Source organism: Ammodytes marinus, assembly GCF_949987685.1.
Source record: "Ammodytes marinus genome assembly, chromosome: 4".
In the NCBI taxonomy this organism is placed as follows: Eukaryota; Metazoa; Chordata; class Actinopteri; order Uranoscopiformes; family Ammodytidae; genus Ammodytes; species Ammodytes marinus.
The window spans coordinates 21,094,376-21,112,131 of record NC_137233.1 but is presented as its reverse complement, the minus strand read 5'-3'; the positions used below and the strand labels follow the sequence as shown (position 1 = coordinate 21,112,131).

Here is a 17,756-nt window from a genome sequence, read left to right as displayed (position 1 = left end):
AACTTTCCTCGTGACATAAAAATGGTGAGTGAAAAACAGCTTGACCTCACTTGGTTTTAATGTTCATGTAGCCTTTGAATTAGGTTAAGGTACGGGTTGGGGTTAGGCATTTAGTTCTGATGGTTAGGGCAAGGGGCTAGAGAATGCATTATGTCAATCAGTGTACATTGTATGTACCTTCATCTCCTCCATCCATGTGTGTGAGCTTTCTGATAAGTAGCCTACTCTCGGTCCATGGTGCTGAAATACAAGTGTATTTTAATTGTGCCAAATGGTTTGCACGTCAAAATACATTAAATATCAAGGGTAAAGAAACTCTACGGAGTGTGTGTATTTTTCAGAATAAAGGACCGTTGCACTACTGGAGTTCCTTTTTAATTAGTATTGGAATAACGGCTCTTCGGGCCTGTGGGTTTCGTTATTTCGGAACATTGAGCTGTCGGAATAACAAGGCGTCTGAATCAGGGTATGGCAGCCCTTTTTCTTATGTGGCCACAGCAATCTGAGAGTTAAATCAAGAACACATATTCATCCAGACGCCCATTAGGGACTACAGGTGGAAAATAGCAGTTTGCTAAAACCTGGTACAATGCATCTCTCCTTGCTCTAAACAAGGTTAATGTTTCTTTTGTACATTGTCCCTGTTCAAATAACGTTACATTACATAGCATCTACTCTTTCAATGCAGATATGTGCACGTCTTGTAAATTGGCACTTTAAATCAATTATTTATATTACTGTATATACCATGCCGTATGACACAGCTATTAGCTGCAACGTGTATAAGTTTAGTTATGCTGTATCCCACAAATGCACAATAATATAAGCCCAGATGGAACAGTGTGTTTTTGGGAGAGGACTGGGACATCTTGATTGTAATGCAGACTGTAACTCTGTTTAATCCCCTTGTAAAAATGATGATGGTTATGCTAATTGTTACAGACGGAAGTAAAACAGCTGAGAGAACTGGTCTAATCTGGAGTGTGGATAGCACACGTCCTATCATTGCAAGTAATATGCGGTTCTTTGATAAATGCAAAAACTTAAAGGTGTAGTTCAACATGTTTCAATGTGTAGCTTTTTTCCTCACTCTCTGGCTCAAGAAAAGGTTCCAGAAAAGGTTCCTGTAACTACATGTGCATTAGTATATAGAAATGGGCAACTGTCAAAATGTCCACTGCCCATTTCTTTGTCAAATGTGCACATGAACGGTTTCTGTAGCCTTTTCTTGAGCAGGAGAGTTAGGCAGAAAGATAAAAACTAAAAATGTTGAACTATTCCTTTAAACTTACATGTAGTCAGGGTCCATTTGGCTTTTCCTCTTGATTCTGTATGAAAATGGAAGCAGCAGAAAGTTGTGGAGTGGCTACTTGGGGAATAAGTTCTTCAGTTATAATTCAGCCGTTTGTGTGTGTGTGTGTGTGTGTGTGTGTGTGTGTGTGTGTGTGTGTGTGTGTGTGTGTGTGTGTGTGTGTGTGTGTGTGTGTGTGTGTGTGTGTGTGTGTGTGTGTGTGTGTGTGTGTGTGTGTGTGTGTGTGTGTGTGTGTGTGTGTGTGTGTGTGTGTGTGTGTGTGTGTGTGTGTGTGTGTGTGTCTACCTGCGCGCATATTGCTATAGAGGTCAGAGAAGCTGCCAAATGATTTTCACTGCGAGGTCATAAGGTCAAGGCGGAGGTGTGGGGAACGGGGCTCGGCCGGACCTGAAGCTGAATATCAATGCTCCACCTCTCTTCCTCGGTGCTTCTCACATTTACATCAAAGATCACAGCCCTCTCTCTCTATCTCTTTATCTCTCTCTCTCTCCCCCCCCCCCCCCACTCCCACAGGAAAAGACAAGCAGAGCAGACCGGTCCATTCTGTCTCACCCACGGACAAAAGCACTCCACTGCACCACTGACAAGTCATCCTTTACAGGTAAAGACTGCAGCAAGCACAATACTTATCGGATCTTAACCAAGAAGTACGCATAGTTTACGGTTGTGGTACACTCAACATAACAGACAATATAATTTCAAAATTATTTTGAATTTTTTTCTCGCTTACAATAACAGCCATTGGTTTCCTGTTTATTTCAGTGCAAATGACCTTGTGGAGGACTTGGAAGCAGGTTTTACATTATGCAAGTTTCTATTTGGAATTGAACAGATGGCACATTCTTAAGTGATTCAACGAGAGCACTTTCAAAACATTCACTGCTGTCTTACCACGCAGCGAAAAACAAGACTTTTGTCAAGAAGAACTTTCTTTAAATCACTTTAAAAAAATGCTCAACAATATTGGGAAGTGTACACAATTTGTCATTCTAACATGCAAACCGCCAGCACAATCCTTAACGTTTGAGTGTTCATCCACAAGTAATAAATGAATGCAAATCCACTATGGTGCAAACAAACCCCTTGTGAAGAGCTGTGAGCAAGCACATGGCTCATTCATCAGAATTTGCAAGCACACAGTGCTTCAGACTGAACCTAATTCTGCTGCTGTCATTTGCTACATCACTGCTACTGCTGCTTTGGGAAAGTTAAAGGACAACAATTCTAACTCGGGGCACATACAATTTCCTGGGCTGGTACCACTTGCTGATTATCAATAACTGTGGTGAATAATTATACCCTAAAATTGTTACGTTAAAGGCGGACACCTTACCATAAAAATACATAAGGCCATTAAGTTTGTCCGTTCTGTGCTACTGTAGTTAAGTTACTTTATTAGTCAAGTTACCACACTTTGGAGGGGGTCAGAGCGCAAGGTTAGCCATAGTACAGAGCCTCTGGAGCAGTTTGGGGGCTAAGTGTCTTGCTCAAGGACACATTGGTAGTGATGGTGGGCACTGTAGATGTTAAACCAGCCACCACTAGTTTTACAACTAACACCAGTGCCAGGGATTGAACCAGCGACCCAGGCCTCTAGGCCATCCTACCACATTTGCCTCAGTGGGCTTTACATTCCATACAATATGATACAATATGACACCCTGCCCTCACACCCTCCATCTGTTCCATCTGTGTCTGTCTCTAAAAAGTGCTAATACATTCTACACGTGGTACCTTTAGGTACAAAGGGTTATCTCAACTGGCCAATAACTCATTCTAATTCTAACTCAATCTAAACCTAAAGGGCTTGTGTCTCTAGTTTTGGGATGGAACACATATTCTTCATGAGTTTTTGAGCAAACCTTTTTGAGTAGTGGAACCCTGTCATGCTTCCCCCTTCTAGAGAGAAACTACTGACATCTCCTGCTGCACTTTTTTTTACACCAAAAGCAGACCTCCTTAACCATATTTAGGGCCATTTAGTTTCAATACAAATAGTTGTGTCCTTTAGCTTGTAGCAGTATGACATTAGAAATTGTCACTGAGGAATCATACGCTCCACCCAGTACAATGTGTTATAATGTGTGTGGCAGGTGTTTAAGAGTCAGGATGCAATGTAGTTGCGTTAAATGTACATGAATGTGACCTTTTGTGATCAATGACCTTTTGGATAATTCAAATACATTTAAAAGGGGTAGGGCATTAAAGGTTAAATATGCAAAATTGTCATTAAAAAACAAAGTAAAGAGTCACACAACAACAATCCCTCTCAATGATCACTTCTGCCTCACTAGAATGTGTGTTGGTGTGTTTTTCTGCACGAAAACACCATCAAGCTGACAAGACGCTCGTCCAGCTCTCCCACAAAGGAGCACGGAGCAGCAGCCCTTCCCCTACCCACTCATTCACATCAGCTGTTCTGCCATGCTTAGCTTACTGCCGGCTCCCGACCTGTCATAGTGTGTGTACATGTCTCCCTGCCAAACAGAGCTGGCTTGTTTTTTCTGTCAGTGTCTCCCTAGCAGGGGCATAGCTTTGGTTGCTTCTTGGAGAATTTGTTTTCCCAAATTAAATTTTTTTTTCAATATGAATGTTTTCTGAATTTGATCTGTTGACTTCTTAACGCTCTTTTCATCATACTGTAAATGATATGCAGATAAACACACCACCACTTGTGCTGGAGAATTGATCATTGAGAGGGCTCCTGTTGGTGTTGATGCGATTGGCAGCTCATGGTCTCTTGGTGAGAGCTTAGTGTAAGTCAAAGTCAGTGCTTATTGACTGGGGAAAGGAAATAGAAGCCACTGTAGCTGCCTTTCTACAGATCCTAATGAAGCAGCATCATGTATCGCCACTCTCTAGTCTGTGCCATTAATCTGTCTGAAAGCCCATGCCCTCACTCTCAGACACATGAACTTGTTAGCCTCTGGTCAGGCCGGGTTATTACGTGCCATTTGTTTCACTCCAATCTGACATTCACACCCACTTCAGGCTGTGATTGGCACTCTGTGTGGAGGTGAGAAAGAAGCCATGGATTCATCTTCAGTCTCTCTACTTCTCCTTCTTTTTTCCATTTAGTACCCAGCTTATCCACATCTACCATATCAATTAGTTCCAGGGGAGAGTGAGCGAGACTGTATGCAATTTTTCCCCTTTAAATATATAATATTGCATCTCCCACCTCTATGCGAATGCCAGCTTTTGACTACCTTTGGATAAGCAATTCGGAAAAGCTATGTTAAAGGTCACATATTATGCTAAATGCACTTTTTAAATGTGTTCCAACATATCCATGGGTCCACGGTGTGCCTAGAGACTGCCAAAATATCAAAACAAATAACAATCTCTCCTTTTCTCACTCTCCCCCTTTCTGAAACCCCCACCCCTCCCCCCTAATATACTCCGTTCAGAATCAGACCTGCAAACTCATAGGAGGTGAAAAAGGTGACAAACACCCGTCCCTTCTAGGGGGGTCGGGTGTTTTTCGCTGTCCAAACGATTGGCTATTGTTAAATATCATTCACACAACCAGAGTTCTCCACTATTGCCTCCAATGTCCAACTGGGTGAAAATAATAGCCAGCTGAGATCCTGACCCTCCTATGGGGGTCCGGGGGTATGCCCCCCCGGGAGATTTTTTTTAAACTTTTTAAAGTGAAATGCATGAATCTGGTGCACTTTGAGAGGGAAATTAAGAGGCTAAATCTGAGGAATTTTGTGTGAACAAATAATTTGGAGACACTGGGTCGGATGAATTAGAAGCTTCTTGGATTTTCCATTAAAATGTTCATTTAAAATAAAATATTATGCAGGGTCCTCTGGGTTGGGCTTGGTGCTCTTTTTCTTTTATGGGACATATTTCTCTGTAATATAATGAATACATTTAAATGCAGTGAGAGGAATGAAGCAGAAGAACTCTGTTGTCCAGCTATCTTTTTTTCCACAGACGAGGCTGAAATAGGTTATACAGTGCATGGGCATCTGAGCCCCATTTCCAAATGTTTTTAAATAAACTCAATACACACTGGACGTGAACGTGACATGATCAGTTAAACTTGGATTACCTCCCAGATGAACTGATTAAATTATTGGGCTATTAACTAGGCTATCTAGATCAAAACATTGTATTCATTTTTTTGTACGATATAATAATATGATGTTAACATCAAACACACAAACTAAAAAATAAAAATAAAAATAAATTGGGGGGGGCCTGTCGGTCGGCTCTGATTGTGAGCGCACTGCAGACACTTCATTTCTGCAATGTGCGCTCATTAAACTGTCAGCTTCACTTAAGAGTCCTGTGTGGGTCAACAGTGCAGTGCAAACTATGCAGCATAAAGTTATAACATTCGTCTACGACCGTGATGTTAAATCACCTTCACACAAAGTCTCCGCCCCAGCACAGCAGCGAGTCGATCGCTGTGACGGTGAAAATCACCGGGACCCGGGAGACCCAGTGAGCGAGTGAGACGCCGCTCAGAAAAAACTCTGTGGTTTGATGGATGAAATCAGTCGGGGATATCCTGCCCGTTAACTTTGTCTACGGAAACGGCTTCCGCGATCTTTTTCTATGTCTCGAGTCTAACAGAGAGCCACGTCGGCAAACTGACAGCGCGACTAAATAAAGGGACTGTACAGTGAGCTGCGTCCCTCCGTATAGTTTCTGTTTCAGTAGGCTGTTACATTAACCTCTGAAGCATTGACAGTGTTTAATCAAAGCCTCTAATTTTTTATTATGAAAAGGGCTTTGATTGAGACTTTTAGCCAATTCTAAAGTCTGAACACACAGCGGCAGCAGTGATGCTTTACTGTGCCCGATCTTAACGCTGATTGGACAATACTCATGACGTCTACCAAAGATGTTTTATTGCCAAGATAACGATATTCCCTTGTCTCACACTACGGTAACTCGCTCACACAGTCCAGTCTGGGAAGCGCTGGCTGACTTCTCCCCCATTTCTTATTGGTCCACGGCCCCCGAGATCCGATGGAAAATTTTCCTAGTGACAGCCATGTTGCTTTCCCCACTAAGCGACAAGATGCCCATAGTAGCCTACAGCCTGAATGTTACATACACCAACACAGAATGCTTTTGCTCATACTCCACTAATTTATCTTAAACACAGCAGTCTATGCCTTGTTTTTAATAACACAACGGATAGGAAGCTACTTGTGGGTTTTTTCAAACAGTGAAACTGAAAGAAATGTTTTTATTGGTATTTTTGCCTGACTGGTTTATAGCTATTTAGCTTTGGGACAAGCGTTCAGCTTTTGCTCATAAAAACATAATTCTATTACCCACACCAGTCTGGAAATGCCTCGTTTTTAACAGGACAAAGGATTGGAACTTAATAGTGTGGAAGTCAACTTTGAAGATATTTTTTTCACTGATTTGTGTGGTATTTTTAGCCGGTAGCTTCCGAGCTAGCTTCGAGACAAGCATTCAGCTTTTGCTCATAAAAACATAATTCTATTACCCACACCAGTCTGGAAATGCCTCGTTTTTAACAGGACAAAGGATTGGAACTTAATAGTGTGGAAGTCAACTTTGAAGATGTTTTTTTCACTGATTTTAGTGGTATTTTTAGTTTATTTTATCGTCTGAGTCTTATTTTTAGCGTTAGCGCCCATGTAGCTTCGGTTGTAGCACCAAGTTTTGCTCATAACACGCTGTTTATATTCCCCACAGCAGTCTGAAAATGACTCGTTTTTAACATGACAAAGGATGGGAAGATATTCCTGTTGAAATCAAACTTTGAAGCTACTGTTTTCACTGGTTTTAATCATGTCAGGTCATGTCAAACTGTTCTCAAAGTATGGCTTAGCTCTGGCCGGGTAAACACTGTGTTCGCAGTCACGCAGTCACGCAGTGTCTCTCTAGTATCGCGAGAGCACGGCAGAGACGGTGGGAGAGCCCCATGGACATATAAAGAAAGCCCGGCAGAGAGGTGGGAGGGGCCAGCCAGATCGCACAAATATACTGTAGGTCATCCTGAGACCAGAGGACAATCAGGGTATAGAGGCTTGCTACAATAAATGATCTGAACGGGTTTTTCAGCAAACATCTAAAAAAATAAGTATTAGGGACTACTTAGACCATATAAATGACAGCAAAGTGCATAATATGTGAGCTTTAACACTTTTACTTGATATGGTACACAGCTAGTTATTTCCTATTATACATTTGTATAGGGTAAGGGTGGCTGATGGGTATGAAGGACATCTGACTTCCCTGCAGGAGACTGGGGTTCCCTCTCAGTCATAGTTATTGTTTTAATGTGCATTTTTATGAATTGTAACCATGGGATTAACAATAACTTGAACTATCTATATTTGCCAGAGCCACAATATACCCCAATTTGCAGAATTTTCTGATGTTAAAGTTGTTTGGCAAATGGGTTTTGAGATGAGGTTGTGGATGTTTACTTTGTATCTCATACCTTTTTACTAATCATGATCTTTCCTTGACAATTAGCTTTTGGTTGCCATCCAACCTAATTAATGAATTATCCTAAACCTAAAAATAAAAATGAGCAGTGATGATGAGGCACCTTGTGGCATCACAGCTGGCCAAGCTCTTAAAGCGGGTACCAATGAAGTCCATTGCAAATATATTGCTTTTTCTTAAAGAGGACCTATTATACTACTTTTCTGGTCTTAATTTCTTGTTTTACACCCCTATAGAGCAACCTGACACGAATCACATCACAAAAAACTATGTAGATTTTCGGGAAGCTCTTTCTCTTATTTTGGCGATCCAGCATGCCCTGTAAACACTTTGCTTTTGACATTTCCGCCCCCTCCCCTCCCTTCCTGAAAACCCAACTTCGTTGTGTTTGGTTACCTTCCTTCCGGAAAAAACTTTCAGTGGGGGGAGGTGCGAGCGTGGACCTATAAGGGCGCGAGGCAGACGCGAGTAGGAAAGTGGCAGCATTACCATACATGGAAACATCCGCGTGGTGACGACACCAAGTTACATGCGACGTCACGATGTTACAAAGCGTCAAGCCTGAACACGTGACTTCTCGACTGGCCAGAATAGTGTCTAGTGCTCTGCACAGACACCCCAGACGGTAAGCAGGGAATACGTCGAAATGCATGTACGTCATTATTTGATAATCTTGTATGGTTAAACATGACTATAAATCATCATAACAACGTTTATAGGTCATAAAAGTCAAAAAGTATCATAGGTCCGCTTTAAGTAACCTTCTCTGTTTTTCAGTAAAACAACACAGACACACTATAGAGTGTAACAGCTCAGCCCTGATGCATGTTAATCTATGGTGTTAGTGCAATATGCATATGTTTTTTAGATATTCTGCGATGTAGAGTCAGACACTTCAAAATTGTACACAAAAATAGTAGAATTAAATGATCTAGAAATCATCTCTGCATGTGATGGAGGAATGCACTGTGCATGTAAGCAGTGTGCTATGTGATTGAGGAACAGCATTGATATTCTCAATTTCTTGCTTGAAATCTGGTTGTTTTAGTCAAGATTATGCTAAAATATTGTGGCCACTTGTGAGAGGAGAATGAATGTGCAGCAAGGTTAGATACAACTGTGATAATTTAAAAGTTACAAGGATTTAAAAAGCTGAATACAAGTTGAATAGTTCAACGCCGTGTGACCCCTTTAAAGTTTTAATGAAGTCTGCTGCTGACTGTGTGCTGACATAGTAGAACTTAAAAGTGAGGTTTGTGTCTGGTTTGAAGATTCCTGCCATTCACTTCCATTGTAAAGAGCTTTTGAGAACAATATTTTAAGACAAATAAAAAGGTAGAAACAAGCTTGTATTAAACACCTTACAGAGACGGGGCTCTGAGCAGTGAAGGGTTCGGTGCCTCACTCAAGGGCACCTCGGCAGTCCCCAGGAGGTGTACTGGCACCTCTCCAGCTACTATTCCACGCTCCAATATTGGTCCGAGCTGGACTTGAACCAGCAACCCTCCGGTTTCTAACCCAAGTCCCCCTGGACTGAGCTAATGCCGTCCCAAAACTAGAATAAAGTCATAAAAGTAAACATATATGCATATATACTGTATATAGATACACATACATATTAATATGTATATATATATATATATATATATATATATATATATATATATATATATACATATTAATATGTATATATATATATGTATACATTAAAAAATAAACATCACTCTGGGATTGCTGGGAAATGTAATCGCTTTACATAAGAAAGGAAGGAAATAATACCAGAGAATTTGTTTATAGGTCCATTGTGTGTGTACCTATTTTTTCAATTTGTTAATTGTAGTTTGAATATAAATGATAAAATAATATGAAAATATAGATATAATAATTTGTCTGTGTAGGATTCTCATTTTTACCTTTTTAAAAGCTCACAGTAAAGTACATCTACTTGGCTCTTTACAGTGCTGAGTCCCTTAAGATTCTGCCCCAATTGAAGTGACTGAGGGAAAAAAAATGCCCCCCCCCCCCCTCCGTTAACTTAAAGACTTCCCTTTAGTGATGTATGTGATGTCTTTTTTTTCTTCCTCTTTCCCCTCTCTCCCCCTCTGCGTGTTGAGAGAGATACTTGCGTTCCGTGGGTGTCCTCCTTCCGTCATTCTAATCAGCCCCTTTTAATTACTCTCTCTATCAGCCACCCTTGTCCCCCCTAGGGACTGTGTGAGAAATGGAAAGGGAATGCAGGGTCTGACGGCAGCCAGGCAAAGGGGGCTCGTGAGTGAGTCTATATGGGGGATACTACCGGGGGCCCTTGGTAATAACAGGCCTTTGCCAGTCAGTCCATCACCACCGCTGCCAGCCCGCTCCCCCTCCCCTTGTCTGCCGGCCATTTGATGTCATGATAAATGTGCTTTTCCTGTCCCAATCCAATCCAGAACTGTCCTCTAGTCCAACAGCATGACACAGAGCCAGGGAAAAAGAGGCTAAACAGCTGCTCAAGGGGTTTTTTGGTCCCATATACAAAACATGTCAAGTCAACTTTGATTTATAGCGTGCTTCAACTACTTTTTTATTTTCTTCTTGAATTTATATATATTCGTTAGGGATATCTGTCATGGTTGATTAAGTGAATGGCTACAGCGACTGTATTTACATAATTTTTCATTTCGTTTAACCTTTATTTATACTGGAGAGGTCATTGAGGGGTGACCATTTCCTAATGACGTCGAGTCAAACAACAATGCAAGGCAGAAACAACAACAAAAACACAATGTACAATGCAAATACATCAAATACACAACTAAGCTGATAAAGAGGGCCACAACCATTAAAGCAGTCAGTGAGCGGTGTAGAATGGCTGCAATGGAAATGACGTGGATGAAAGTACAACATATATATTTTCAAGATAGCCTACAATATAGCCCTATTTAAAACAGTTGGTTGGCATATTTAAGATAATGTCCACATTTGTTAAAGGATAATTCTGTGACTACATAGCCAAAACGCACTGTGAGAAAATGTGTCACACCACTATGTTTTTTGAAACAGGTTGGTCTGTACTGAATAAACCTTAGGGGTGTATGGTACAAACGGTTAAAAATATATACTGTATCAATTTGATCAATCGATTACTCGTGTACCTGTTATCTATTTGGAGACCACAGCACATCTGTCTGCAGGGAAAACAAAACAATACACAGCAATACAGCCTACTCAACGCTTAATGCTTATTGTCAGTCACACACGGTTACCATATGATATTACGGAGTTATTCTCCGCAAGTTCAAAACAACAAGTAATTAAATAGGCGTGTCACAAATGACTTGACTTAACGTAGGTTTGCATTGTAAACAAAAGGAAGCATGGGCTGAAGTAACAACAAATAAGTAAGACACCATTGCAAATAAGTAGGGCAGCAAATGAAATAAATTATACAATTGAATTAAATTATTAAAAAATAACTCACCCAAGTAGCAGAAATAGTTTTAAATCCGACCACGTAATGCTCAGTCTGTGTCCGTGACTAATTACCTTGAATAATTACTCATTAACGGAAACACTATGAACAGGCTGGCTTTTCTGTGACTTTTTAAATCTGATATTCCCTATGACAGGCTTTTTTTAAACTATCCTTGGCTCAGTGCGAGTGTGCCTGAAGTAAGGATAATACTTCAAAAGGCATGTTTTTTGGTTTGAACATAGAATACCTACTCCAAACATATTGGCTAGTTGAAGTTGTGATATTGGATGTTAGTTACGCTTCATTCAGTCCAATGAATTTTCCTGAAGCACACTCTTTTTTATGTTTTTTATTTTAATAACATATATAACATCTGCAGCTTCAATGTAATATAATGTAGGTTAAAATGCTGTCATGTGTAACATACCTTTTTTATTTTGTTTACACACATACAGTATGTTAGACTTACGTTTGGTTCCAGGTGCCTTAAAAATAATATTGTGTTGATTTATAATTATATAATTATACAATACTAAGAATTAAATATAGAGTAAATATGTGTTGAAAACTATAACTGACGTCTCTGCAAATGCAATGAATTCCCCCTTCCGTGAAACTGCATAGTGCACCTTTAATCAAAGTCATTGGAACATCCCAGCTCACGGCCGTCATATGTTTGTGACATATAGAAGTCTTATTTTTCTGGTGTGCACTGCAGTAATTCAACTTGTATTTTTTTCTTATTCCCTCTGCCCTCCAGCTTGATCCCTGCTTCTCTCCATCCGTCCATCCATTCCTCTATACAATTATCTATCTGCAAGGCCGCGTGACGCCGTCTGACACAGTAAGCAAACTTACCTTTTACCTAACTGTCTATAAAATGGTTGAACCATTTTTTTCTTCCTTTTTCCCTATACGGGCTATAAGAATTGATTACAGATAGAATAATCATTTTCATTGTGTTTACATCCATTCCTTCAGAGCAAACAGTTTCACACACACTGCTGGTCGAATAGCTTGTCCGACAGTTTTCCTGTGATGAGTGGCTGAACCACGAACACTCGTGTATGCATTGGTGTGGGACTGTAAAATGGCATGTTTTCATAAAACATGCCTGATGCTGTCATTAACCATCTGAATCAAACTGGAGACAGTGCATTTGAAGGACTGTTTACAGCGGTGCATAAATACACCCCAATAATATCCCGGCTCAATTTGTGAATTGATTGGTTACATTATGATGACGCTCATCCACAGCTGATGTTCGCTGTCCGTTGATTTATTCTGATCTACACAAATCACATAGGAGGCTGATTTTGGTTTAAAAATGGGACATTTTGCTAGAAGGTGACATTTTGCATGTGTCTTATACACCAGTGCTTCTTATATACTGGATTTGACTGATTATATCCTTTACTGACAGTACTAATGCGAAAATGTAGAAATACCGTGTTGTAGGTAAAATCCGTAATGCAAATGCATAGCATCCTACAGTTTGTTGTATGATACACTGTGGAGAGAGGAGTAAGAGTGTGGATCTGTTGTCAGTAAGCCTTACCTAGTGTTTGCACTAGCAGCTCCTAAAAGCTTGGCCGACCCGGGAAATGTCAGAAAGTGTAACACGAGGTGACTTTATTTAACCCAGAGGTGCTCTGCTCTCTGTCAGTGTGGATATCATTCATTGAAACTGTTGGCTCTTGTTTGTTTGTGCCACTCCACGCTTTACTTACTCTCAACACAGCTTGTAACAGAGTGCAATGGGGCTTTTTGTTCAAGTTGCTAGCTCAGCAGTCCGTATGAACTGTAAATCTGCTGCCTTACATGCTAGCAGGCCAGAAAATAGAATGTTTCTGTCAGCCGGCATGGCAGCTATTAGAGCCACTAAACCTTTTAGTGAAGCAGACTGGGGGAGATGAAAGTCATTATCTTTAAACAGTCATGTTTAGAAGCCTTTTTGTGCTCCGTCCTGTTCATGCCATTTGGCTGTTAAACATCTAATTTAAAAATAAATGTTTTGCATGTTGGCAGATCCAAGTTTTCCGTGGTTACGGCGATCTGTGTGCACTTTTGTATACAATGACCAATTTCTCTGTCTAAGTAACAGTTCGCTGCTCTCCTGCATCTCCGTCAATATCCCCTTAACACTTTACTATGAGGGTACATTAATTAACTGTTAGTCAATGTATATACCTAACATTACTTCATCATTATATTACCATTAATACATGATTAGGTAATGCTTAATAAGCATAACAACTATAATGCTTAGCAAATGGTTTACTAAGCAGTAGTTAACTCAGCATAGTTAATGCTTAAAAAACATTAAGTAACTGTTAATATAATTAACTTAGCATTAAATAAAAGTTAATTATCGTACCCTTATTGTAAAGTGTTACCACATATTCTACAAAATGACCGTCCTTCTGAATACAGCTGACAATGAATTCTGTAGATTATCCAGTCATCTAAACAATGATTCTGAAAAAAAACACTAATATAATATGTTTAAAGTGAGAGTAGCACAAACAACATTCCATTTCCATTCATTATTTTGAGGAGGGTCCAGAAATCTTAAAAATAAATCTAGTGTGTTTCCCTCTATATATTTTCTTTTCTGCGTTGGCTGGTTATGCTAAAACATCTGGAAGTTTACATTTTTTATTATTTAATTTCCATCAGGGCGACTAACCCTGAAAGTGCTGCTTTCTCTTTATTATTCATTTCATGCATGTCGCTGTTTAGCTGAAAGGCTCTTCAGAAGCAAGCCCCAGTATGAGCCGCTATTTTGTCAGCACTTAATTGCATTGGCACATTTGGAGTGCCAGCAAAATGTCTAATGCAATAAGCTGAACAGATGTAATTATTGTTTATTTGACGACTTGCATGATGATAAGTGTTAATGTGTTAATGTACCTTAGAGGAAAAAACAACCGGAATTAGCTATTTATTTTTTACCATACTCATGTTGGTCCCTCGGTATGACAATCAGCACCACCGCCATCCCCACACCTTAATTATCACCATTGTTGTTAACTTCAGCATCACCAAGGTTGTTTTTTGAATGTTGACCTAACTTAACCTGTGAACTGTGTTTTACAAGACAGAGCACCTATAACAATCCCAGCACATATTAAAGCAACAGGTTTTTCTTCTTTCTATCAGAGTGCATCCACCCCATGGTACGCAAAAAATAAATCTGGTGTTCCTATAAAAACAAGAAATATCCTTAGAATTATTCCTATAAATATAACCGTAGCATTACTATGCTACCACTATGTCTCGTTTGAATTACCACAAATGTTCTAAGTGGCACTACGTGAGAACCTCCAGGTGAATAGATATCATCATGAAACTTTGCCAGTTGATTATTACCTTTTTTTTGTGTCATGATTTTCAGAAATGTTTGAATACATATTCAAATATTGCAATATCTAGTTATGCGTAAATGTGCATCTCTTTAGAAAACAAACTTGATGTTCGATAAAGCCAAAGGCAAAATCGTTATTTCATTTTTACGACATATTAGAGTCTGATGGTTACACAAAACAGATTTTTGATACAGCTTTATCTCATTTTATAAAACAAAAAATGTAGTTCATGGATAATAAATCTGCCCACACAGATATTCACGTGGAATTCATGTTGAAGCTCGTCCATTGTTGAAGGGTGTTACTACAGACATGCATTACTTGCATTAAAACAATTATTAATGGTTCTTATCTGTTTCAATTGTTAATTGTAATGAAATGGAAAAGTTTTACAACTACCGTATGGAAATTCCACCACTCAGTCTAGAAAACTTGACAAGTGCATGGCAGATAATTTCTATATTCAGAGTGCAATTATGTCAAATGGATGTCTGAAGATGGGGCTTTTACCAGCTCCTTGTCAATTCAAACTGACATCTCCACTCCTTTTTAAAGCCCTGCTCATGAAAAGGAAATAAAGAAGGATTTGAAATGCTCAGAGCCATTATTTGAAGCGGGGATACATCTTAAATGTGTGACAGTATATTTCAAAATGAACATGGAAAATGCAGCCTGCAGATGCAGATTCAAAGATGGTGACCTAGCCAAAAAAGTTTGAGAATCAGCAACTAGGGGTAAAACAAAAAAATGGATATTGGATTTATTTGTGTAAAGAAGCTAAGAATTATGTCTAAACGGCCAAACATGCAGGCAATATCACGTAGTGTCATGTCACGTGACAACCATACCAAACACTGATTGCTTCACTACTTCCCCCTAAAATATTGCATTTACAAAGTACTTTAAAGTACTTTTGTAAATGCTGTTTTGGGGCTAGGTGGAGTCAGCGATCCTGGAGAATGCTTGTTGTCAAAATCACTTTTTATCAAAATTATCGAATATCTCCTCAAGATCCGCTACCTCTACGTACTGTGTGCGCTTAGAAATATTATTGTGTTAATACACAGCCAAGGCCCTGTAAACTGGTATGTAAAAAAGGAACCCATCGTAGCTATAGCAACATGTTCGTTAACAGAGCCTATAGGCTGTGTAACTAACATGCATGGAGGAACACTGATGAGTGATGAAGGAAAAACCGCAAACTTTTACAAATAAATCAGCTCCATCCATGATGAAAACGCAATTTTAAGTTTCATGATGTTTTTGTTTTTCGTCTTGGTGCTTCAGTTGTCTCCCAAGGCATGCAGGTCAGGTCACTAGGAAACTCTAAAATTGCCCCTTGGAGTGAGAGTGAATGTAGTATGCCCATGTTGTGATATTCTTGCAACACCTTCCAGAGTGAACTCAGCCTCTCACCCAGTGTCAGTGTAGGCTCCAACGGCCCCATGACCCTGTGTAGGATGGACAGGAAAAAGATGGCTGGATTTGTCTCTGAGCTGGTCAGTGCTTACTTGTGGTTTAGGAAGTTTTTTTCTCAAATATATTTTGTTATGAGTGAACTTTCAGGATCAGCTATACTTTGTTTTCCCCCCAAATGCACTTCCTATAATACAATATGCTCCTTCGATTGTCCTCTATGGATTGCATTTATTAGCAGCTATTCTGCATTGGCAGTGATAGACTTTTTGGGATAGACATAATGGCGGTTCGGTGCCCATCTGTACAATGAAGCTGTAGTGTGGATATTTGGTTGTTGGATGGGTGTATAAGCTTTCACCATCCAAACTGAATAGATTGGAGGTGTATCATACAAATGGGGATGACAAACAAATTCATCATGGTGCACACTGTTGCCCCACACAATTTAACAGAATAAGCTACGTGAAGAACGCCTTAAAAGGGTGGGAAACGATTGTTCAGTTAAAGGGTTATTGTCCTTGCAAGAGATTTACATACAAATATGTAATTGATCAAAACTAAGATTTTTAACAAAGCATATTATCAGAAGGACAGCTACGAGAGCAATGTACGTTTGTGTTATGTGAAACCAAAAGACAATAATGCAGGGTGAAAATGAAGGCTAGCACACATTTGTATTTGCACATGGTTAGTAAGTAATGTTATCTTTCACATTTCCTGCTATCACTGCATATCAGGTTGACCATGGAAGCTCCAAAGGTTAAAATTCATCGTGTGATTCAATTTGCCTCACATGTTTCATGCATTTTTAATAAGGGGATGACTTTGAGATCCCTCTTGGCTATCCATTAGCTATGTCATCTTACCAGAGTGATGGGGGTGATGTAGGACGATAAACAGAGTGATACGTTAATGAATTAAATTATCCAATTATGTTTACATTGTGGACCTTTTTCATTTTATAGATTTCTGAGGAGATTAATTGTTAATGAAAGATATTTCCATTTAACCTAAGGTTGATCAGTGTTGGTATTTGTCATGTAAACTGCATAATAATAATCATATAGGCATTATTAGACCAAATAAAACAGTAGCAAGCTTTGTTATGATGATAATAAGATACATGTTTGTTGTCTTTGTGTGAAGTCTGTTTGGAAAGCAGTGAAATATAGTAGTTTAGTATTTGCAAAATTTGCTAATGCACAGAAGCCTTCCTTCCTTAAATAATCCTTGAACAGACAACTATAGCTTTCATTTCCATAATCCCTTCTAGTGTGGATTGGCAAGTGATCATGATGCTCCTTATTGACTGTGTTTAGGCTCCTTTTGGAAATATGTCTAGATACATAGATAGATAGATATTGTTACGACCCTGTTTGGTCTAGGGGTAAAGGGACTGTAATTTAAAACCAGTTTCAAGAAAAGTAGGAGTCGGGTAGTAAAAAGAACGTGAGTTTAATTCTAAAAAAACAAAAGTATCAACTTAACTTCACCGGTAAAACAACAGAACAGCAATTTAACAAAAAAACTGGTAAATCTCAAACTAAAGCATAAACTTAACTTGAAAAACACAGTTCAGCAGCAACAGTCCAGCAGCGAGCAGAGCAGGGGCCCAGACTGAGGCTTCACATGCTGCTTAAATGCTGTCCACTAATTACCACACCTGTGCATGATTGATTGAGTGAACAGGTGTGCTGCTCACTCAATCAGTGGCAAACTTAAGGCTGTTACATACTCCGCAAGAAGAAAGAAC

The 17,756-nt window shown here is 39.5% G+C and overlaps 1 protein-coding gene across 2 annotated transcripts in view; it reads left to right on the top strand.

Moving 5' to 3' along the window:
- Positions 1 to 1,823: 1,823 nt before the first annotated feature.
- The window catches only part of fhit (fragile histidine triad diadenosine triphosphatase), a 323,745-nt gene continuing 307,812 nt past the window's right edge, over positions 1,824 to 17,756 (top strand). For both annotated transcript variants that reach the window (XM_080025563.1, XM_080025562.1), the window contains exons 1-2: positions 1,824 to 1,913; positions 11,977 to 12,060. The gene's annotated coding sequence lies outside the window, so the exon portion shown is untranslated. The remainder of the gene's footprint in view (positions 1,914 to 11,976; positions 12,061 to 17,756) is intronic.